This window comes from Egretta garzetta, unplaced genomic scaffold (assembly GCF_000687185.1).
Source record: "Egretta garzetta isolate BGI_Z169 unplaced genomic scaffold, ASM68718v1 scaffold193, whole genome shotgun sequence".
In the NCBI taxonomy this organism is placed as follows: Eukaryota; Metazoa; Chordata; class Aves; order Pelecaniformes; family Ardeidae; genus Egretta; species Egretta garzetta.
The window spans coordinates 45,327-54,571 of NW_009259117.1; positions in this window are offsets into that span (position 1 = coordinate 45,327).

The window sequence follows — 9,245 nt, forward strand, 5'->3', positions numbered from 1 at the left end:
CCCTCGCCCCCTCGGGAGGGCCGGCTGCGCGGCGGCGGGGAGGGCAACACCCAGCGCCGGGGCAGGGATGCGAAGGAGGAAGCGGGGGATAATGATGGAGTGTGGCGGGGTCTGTAATGTGAGGTCCTTCTGACAGCCTTAACGACTCCGAGGGCAAGGTTAGAAAATAAAGTTTATTTTCCTGCTACATGAAAGCCCGTCTGGGAAGAAAGTCGTCTTTTAGAAGATTGATGCCATTGAAAGTCGGGGTTTGTAGGTGAGCTCCTCGGGAGCCGCGTAAATTTTATTCCAGTTGATTAAATGCCAGCTTAATCAGAACTGTTTACACAACCGTAGCGTAATGAAAGAGCAACGTTTTTAGCATAGTAGATGGGTGAAAATGGGCCAGTGTAAGACTGAAAATATGACAAAGACGACACACCAAAGTACTAATTAAGCTTCTTAATTGGGAAAATAATAATGCCCTTTTCAGGTGTGTGCTGGCACCTCGCATTTCCCAAATACACGAAGGGTCTAAGGAAAGTCAATACTATGTAGGATGCCAAAGTAAGCCTTCTGTCTGTGCGTAATCCTAAGGGCTTCCTTCCCTTTATTTGCGGCTAAATGCGTGGCTCCTAGAGGTCCGAAATGCGGTGTGTCGCCTACGCTGGCTAACACTGTTTCTTTTGTGCAAACAACGACTTCAGTCACTGGAACCGAGCTCAACTTTGAAAAGATGGTCCCCCCACCCCGGATGTAGTCCCGTTTAAGCCTTTCGACGAGTTAAGCCTGTATATAAAAATATGTCTCATAACAAACATGAATGCAAGCCAAGAGAGCAACCACTGCCTCCCAGCCTATACATTCATGTCCTGGTACAGGAGCAGCATTACTCTTACTTTTGTTTTAGCTAGGGTTTGCCTTTTTTGAGCATACTTAGCACCTAATTTAGTCATAAATTGGATTTAGACTGGCCCAAAAGCCTAAGTTTTTAAAGTTAAATGTGCAGGATTGTGTAGCTACAGGAGCTACCAGCGTTCTGTTGCATATGGATGTCATATGACCGTGGAGTTAATCAGTTCGGCTTCCTCCAAACCTTGGAGGAGTATTATGGGAAAGCTCTAAAGAGAAGGTAGTGCTTTAACCCCCGTGACCGGACAGCGTCGTTCTCTGAACTATTTAATTACTGTTTGAGTTATTTTCTTGTTATGAAAGGCTGAAGCTTTGGGGGAAAAATCCTGCTGACTGTTTTCTGCTGAGTCATTCCACTGGTTTATCAGAAGCATTTCACCAACACTGTAACACAACTCGCGCCAATCGCAATCAAATCCTTTGTTCATGAGCTCAGAATCGGAATTCCCCTTTTCAAGGTAGAAATAAAATAGAGTAAAATGCAGGACACCTGGGATTTGTCTGCAATAACAATTGGTACCAATTTAAAGCAAATCTCCATTCAGTCTGAATATATTCTCAATGTATTAGTAATGTATATCGCTAGTATGAATCCGCTTACCTTATTTCACCCTTTCTGTAATTCTTTTTTTCTCTGAAAGCTCTGTAGAAGGGACAGATGCTCAGAACATCGATGCTCTCCTGATGGAGCAAGCCAGAGCATGCAAGCCCATGACAGATTATTCTGAATCTTCACGTAGTTGGCATGTGATGTTTCAAGTTGACAGTTCTGGTTTTGTGGTCAGATCTCAGGAATCCTGACAGTGGAAGTTTTTGTTTGCTTGCTGGTTTTTGTTGGGTTTTATTTTCCTAACAGCCAGCCCCATTCTGGTCTCCGTTTGGCAAGCATTTCAGAAACAGCTGGTACGTGACCATATGCCGTGCTGGCACTGCTGCGAGCTTATTTCCCACTTGTCCTCCTGGTCAATCAGAGCTGCTCCGTGTGCTGAAGGACAGCTGGTCCCTTGGCATGCGAAGCAGCTAATGAACTTTTCCTCCAAAAAGCTGTAGGGATAGAGCATGCTAACTCCCACCAGAGGCTGTTCCTTTCCGTTATCAGAGGTGGAAGTTCTCTATGGGACCTCAGTTTGTTGCCCCTGTGTGACAACCTGCACACACTGAGAACAGCTAGGTGGGTGTGCGTTGTAGGTGACAGTGCTTGTTTGGAAAATGAAGGCTAAATGATCTGTGTTGAAAAGAATGCTAAGCCACATCTGAGCGACTGATGGATTCGTGCTTTTAGCTGTCAGCCCCAGCAAGTACCACTGCTTCCCTTTTTCGTTCTGACCCCTGCTGGAAAAGGTCTCCAGTAAATTTCCGAAAAACCTATCAATTTCACCGTATAATATTTTTTCCTATTAAGGAACATATTGAAGGAGGAATTGCACAGCAGTTCAGTATTACATAGCCACGGCTTGTAAGCATTTTACTGTCTGCTTCCTTAAAATTGGTCAGTTTATAATATTCCCTAAAATTTCCTGCTAGGTGCAATAAAAACCCCCTGATTTTCCCTGAGCAGGGGTTCTGTATCAGTTACCTTTGAAAGTCATGATAACCAATCATCAGGCAGTCCTCTACTGTTCACACTTCATAAACTGCTCGTATGAAATGCTCAATAGAAGCAGTCTGCCCATTCAGCGTTTTAGAAATGGAGATAGAGCAACTTTCATGAGGGAATAAATGTAGTTTTAAGGACAAAGAAAGATCATCTAAGTGTGCAGAAGCTAAATATATGCATAAATTCATAGATATTTTTAAAATCCAGAAAATGGATGGACTTTAATGTAAAGTGAAACAAGGAACATCCAACCGATACATGATGCATTTTATTGGATATCTTGATGTACAGCTTCAGAAGTATATAATTATCTCTTTGAGACTACTTTGCTTAATTGCACGAAGGCTTGCATAACTTTTTTACTACTTTTCATGGTCCATTTCAGGTTTTGAGCAAAGACTCAGGCAAAACGTTCACACCTCCCAGAGGTAATAACTAGGTTCAAATGACACATTCAAAAGGCATTCCTCAGGACTAGATCAGGTTTCAGATTCCTTTTTACTGATCCCTCTTTCCTAATAATATCCCCACGTGGTGAAAAAGCAAGCTGTAGATACCCACAGCATCAGAGGGCCACTTTGTTGTCAGCATCAAGGACCTCATCCACCGCCGTGAATGGAAACTAACATTAAATTTTAGTAGGATCTGCGTTAGGCCACAGTTTGACCTTTTTCCTTTCAGACTTCTCTCTAACAGGTTCCAGTATCATTAACAGGAATGTGCTAGCATGGTGAGTTTGGAAGATCTGAGTCACTTGAAAAATCAATTGCATAATTCAAAGTGAAATTATTTTCTGTTTAATACAACTATATCACTATAACCTCAAAATGCATTTTTGCTTTCTTTGAACACAAACTGCACATAGGAAACTGTTGCAGACATTGCAGGTCAGACAGCGCTGTTCTGCAACAACAATGTCTGGGCTTGGCTTTGGTCTTTCTTTGGGATTGTACATTTGGTTTTAAGTTCTTCTGCTTCAGTAAACTCTTGCCCTTTTTCATCCTGCAGCACTAACAATTGGCAAACCCTAATAATACCTTGAGAAACCTTTGGGAAGTTCAAAATAATACACGAACAGGACTCTGTCTCAACGTGCTGCTGTGTGCATAAAACAGACCACCTGGAGTCTACTGTTAAGAAATACTCGGAGAAGATGTGAAAGAACCACGATAATTGCCTACACCACTTTGGACAAACAGCCAAGCGGTACAAAAGATAAAGAAAATGAAGGCTTTATACTACATAATGAATGCAAAAGTCCAAGCACCTAGATATAGCATTTGAGACAATAAACCAAGGGACAGCTTTCACTGCTGGTGTAATGAAAAGGCTACAGAAAGTACAATGTGACAAAACCGTAATAATTTCCACAAGTGGTGAAATACAAAGCAGGTATTACATGTGATTGCATTTTAAGGACAGTTAGTCACCGTAAAATACACCAATGTCTCAAAATCTGTTCTTTTTTTTGGTAATGCATATGTGGAAGAATTTGATGTCATAATGAGGTACTAATTTAATTGCATTATATTTGTTGCTACATCAGCTGTTGTCAAGCCATTAAGTTAATTACATGTTAAGTTTTAAACTAGATGAAACACATTATGACATCTGTTTTTTCCTATTTACTACAGCATTCCAGAATTACCATGTTGGAAATGTCTGAGGTTTTGGCAGCTTGCTGTCTTACAAATAGTTCATGAATACAATTAACCATCCTTGAGCAGCCTGCAGCATCAGCATCCAGTCCTTGCTTTACTTGTCAGAAATACAATTATTGTTCCACACTAATTCCACCAAACATTTTTTTTTTTCCAGATATTGGCCATATTCTTAGTGAAAATGCTGAAAACAGAGTGGATCACGTTATACTAGCTGACGATCCGGCCACAGATTTTGGAATAAATATACGAAAAGAGTCATTCCATCTTTGTTAATGATCCATATGAAATGAAAAGTGAAATAAACCCATGAAAATGTTTCGAGTTCTTAAAGTAATTGCATCAAAGGTATCGTTCTTTTCATCCAATGCATCAGCATTTTCTTAACATGATATTCTGTTGCAGACCCTAGTAAAAGAGAAGATCCTCTGTGTATTAATGGCTTATTGTCCTGGCACTTTCACATTATGTTTTGACTGATCAAAAAAGCTTTTTTATCTGATCCCATGGTAAAAACTGAAAAGTAAAAATAGTCCATGTCTTCAGATGCTTAAAAAAAAAAGAAATACACGTTTTGAAAACTGTGGCGTGTAAGTGAATCTATGCGTGACTTACAGGCTGTAATAAACTTATGTTTATTCTGTATATTTTTTACTGTGTGAACTAACTGTTTGATCTGTGAGGGAGCATAAGGGAGAAAGGCCATTGCTGCTTTCCGACGGAACTGATAACCTAGGAAGTGCTGCCATTAAAAAGAAGCAATTCCATAGATATTGAAGAGAGTGGCTGATTCATACCAGCAGCCATTACAAAGAGTTCATACAGAATAGGAAAAAAAATCAAGTTTGACAAAAGCAGCATTTGAAAAAGGGTATTGAACCCCAACAAAAACATTACCATTTTCATCTTCGAAAAAAACTGCTTCAAAACACATGCTGGGATCTAGTACCTGCATTTCCAAACCCGTAACTGCACTGAGGAGAGATTTCTAGCTCGTGTGATTGACTACAGCCTGAAATAGAACTAATTGAGCAGCACAAGAGAAGGAAAGGATGTTTTTCTGTCAAGAAGTAACTAATATTTCAATACTTTGCAGCTACTCCGATATGCTCTCTGAAGTATCTTTCATGATATTTTGGCTTGTAATTCTAACTGACTGATATTTAGACGCTCATTTGAAAGAGTTACTCACTGGAACTTGTTAATGGGAAGAAAAGTATCTGACTTTCCAAGGCCAGTCTACATATCTATATTGTAAATGTGTTTTCTATCAAGAAAGCTATTTCTCTTGAGATGAATGCTACTTGTTTTCTAGTTTCATCGGCATTTTGTGTTGAAATTGGTGTATCATCTTTTGAGTTTGATACTACTTCAATATCAACTCCCAAGAGACAAAAAATCCCAGGCATGGCTTTAACTGGCTGAATGAAAATTGCTGTCTTGATGCTAAAACCCCACATATTTCAGCAGTTGAAGACATCATGATGAAATAAAGGAATGGTTACATGTCTAGATCTAGCCAGCTTTTCCAGGTGTTGGGAAGATGGAGGTCACTTCCCCTAAGAAAGCAACATTTTTTTTTCTCTGAGGTTGATTGAGCTAAATCATGAACCTACTGTGATCAGATAACACAAGGAGGAGGCACTAAAGACCAAATTAATGCGGTGGTGGTGTATCAGAGGAGAATATTAGATGCCAGGTTTGGGCCACAACTACAGGTCACAGATGGGAGTATAATTCTACGAGATGGATCACCTGGGCTTTATTTGTTAAAGGGGTAAAATGAATGCAGTATCATTAAATAAGAGAATAGCTTATTTCTCAGAAGAAATATTTTCTTCCTAAATGTTAATGTCAATATTCGCAGCAGTGAGTAAGAATCGGCAGCCAAGGGCATTGCTTTCTGGCCTGTTGCAATATTTTGATTTTACAGATTTTCATTCTTGGGAGCATACTTTCACAGATGTATGTGCTTCTGTACATTAAACAGTACTTCATTGCAAAGTTTTTCAGGTAGGAAATGAAATCCTTAAGAAACAAGCTGAAAACTCCATGTTGTGCATAAAATGGATTTCCATATATGGAGTCGAAGCATTGCTGTGCCAAGAAATAGTATGGCAATATTTCTTCCTCAGTCAATGAAAAATTATAAGCCTCGGTAAAAAGGGATTCAGGGCACCTGTATGAGGCACTGGCTTCTCTGCCCTGGCTCCCTAGGTCTGCCAGCTGATCCAGGACTCCTGTATGCTGAAATGGAGAAGTACTTAGAGCTCATCAGTGGAAAACACTGTTGAAAACCATCCGAAGAGTCAGCAGGCTTGCTTTGTCAGAAATAACTCTGGACACCAAGACATTTTTACAAGTGAGTAGGGCCATGAGGGGCCCCCACTTCTCACCTGCATGTCTGCACTTTCTGCTCTCCTTACTCCCCAAAGACTGTGGCTGCATCCAGGTTTCCTATGGGGATGGTTCTTGGCATGTGCTGTCTCCAAATGACACTAGGCAGTTGTTATTGGCCAACTGTGCTAGCAGTTAAGTACTATGTAGTCCTGTGTTCAAGTCCATACCCTGGTCTTGGTTTATATGCCACTGTAAACATAACTTCAGAGTTTAAAAATACTGGTTTGTGTCTTCAGAGCAGGCAGGTACCAGTGGAGGACATATCTGTGGCAGCCCTGTGCACAGTCATCTGTTGATTTGTGTATTTGTCTTGGAAGATGGAAATGTTTCTTCTAGGACCTTTTCAATCGTGTGTAAGCTGAACCCACTGATTCTGATTTTCCAAAGGAATGAGCAAATGGTAGAATGCCCTAGGTTACAGGCCACTTCCATCCCTCCTGTTGCAACTAAGTTATTGTTCAGAAAAGAAAGGCGGAACCAAGAAGAATATAAACCAGACCCAAACTCCCTGTATCTTGTTGCTGGTATCTCCTTTGAAATGAAAAGTCTAAAAGTCTTGGAATTCATACTCTGTTTCCATTTATATGTCTGTAGTTTACTCAACTCTGTAACGCAAAATGTGAATACTATCTCTGTCTCATGAATGAGTTGCTGAGAGTTAAAAAGAGGGAGGATACAGACCTCATCCTAAGCTACTCTCTAGATTGCTGGTTAGAGCAGTCTTCCGGAAGAGCTCTCTCCACAGGCGGGATAAGAGTGCTAATGTCAGCTGGGACTACTGAATGGATTTTGAGCTAAATTCATGGATGCTAGGTGTGGGAATGGGCTCTTTGGGGATGAGTTGAGGCGCTTCTTTCTCAATTACAGTTTTAAGAGTTCAGTTTAGGATACTTTTAAGTATATGTGGGGGTCTTTGTTGAAAATTTTGCAGTCTGACATGGAAACTCTAGTAAACTTTAAGCTCTTCCATGGATAATAGGTGACCTGAATAGCTCTCGGATTTTAGGCACCATGCAGACTGGAGCTATGACAAAGCTGGTAGGAAGACCAATGAGCAGAGATAGGCTCTTAGAAATGAAATGTGTTATTTGTTCTGTTGTATTTAAGACATGCACATTTGGAAAAGTAAAGGCAGCTTCCCTGCTTACAGTCACCCAACTTTTTGAATGAGGGTGTAGATTCCCATAGTTTGGATTCATCTCCTTAAGATATTTGATACATTTTCTGTGTGTCTGTGCAGTATTTCTTCTGTGAATGAGATTAACCATGTATATGATACTAGTCTTCATGTTCCTTGTTTCATAGATTTACCACCAACTGTCTGGCTAGGTATCGTGCAGCAAAAGCGAGGCATTCGGCTGCAGCGTCTTTTCAGCAAACTCATTAACTGACTTTTCTAGACAGTCACTACTTGTCATTATTTGTGACAAGGGAGTTTTGAACACTGTTACATGGACTAGAGGTAGAAAGAAGTACATCCAATGTATGTTAAAAGTACTGCCCATTTGTCTTACAAAGAAAACCTTACTAGTAGCTCAGCTGAAATTTAGTAACTGCCTGATTTCACTGCTGTTAATGGTCTCGTCCAAAATTAATGACAGGCGCTTACATTTTCCTGTGATTGGTCTCAAATTTTGAGTGTGTGATTGTGTCAACTATTCTGCCTTCTGTAGTTACATGAGATGATAACAAACTTCTGTGGTTTGTTAATTTTTTTTTTACCCATAGTTGCAGAGAACATTTTAATGGCACACCTTTCTCTGGCTCACCATCCCATTTGAGGGGTTCACCTGAGGCATGTCTCATCGGTGGCAGCCAGATTTTCAGATTATGCAGTGGCAGGTTCAGTCAGCATATTTCCTGGCTTGCAATGTTGATTTTGGGGAGATTTTCTTCTAATTCTGTAATGATTAGGTTCTCCAGTGCACTTCTCTTATTTTCCACGGTGGTAGGTTTTATAATGTCAGCTGATATTATATTCCTTTGGCACACCTATCATTTGCATGCGCATAAGGCAATGAAGGTGCTCATTATTTTCAGCTAACAAGTAATCTTGTTCCCACTTTATTTGAAATACATTGTTCTCTGTATCCTAATTCTGGCTTTTGCAGTTACTTGCCTTGCTGCATTTGGATTACACTGCACCATGTTTTAATACATCGTATTTAAAACCCGCAAGATAAAACATCACAATAAATAGATATAATTGCAACGGAAACACTGTGGCAGCTAGGGAGGTTGATGTGGTTTATCAGCTGTCAAGAGTACATCATCATAGGCATCGTGGACAATGCGGTGCTGCTCCATTGAGTAGGAGCTCAGTCTTTCCACTGGTCTCACCAGGCTCTCAACCTTCCCAGGGCTGAACAGAGAGGTTGCACCAACATGCTTCTGCGCTCACACACAGCAGCAGCAGAACTCTCTACAGACAGGCTCCTGGGATAATATTATTGCAGCAGCAACCCATCCTCAGAAGGAGCTGAGAAGGTTTATCAGAGGTTCATGCACCTGCATTCTCCACTTTTTAAACCCCGGAGCATCTGCGGGACAAATATGCCAGCCTTTGCTTGCCAAGTGATGGCAAACCACTCCTTCATGTGGAAGCAGCAACTTCTGCTGAGATTCATGCCCCTCCTGAATTAGTCATTTCCTTTCATCTCTGCTCCAAGATTGTACAAGATGGTAATGATGGTACG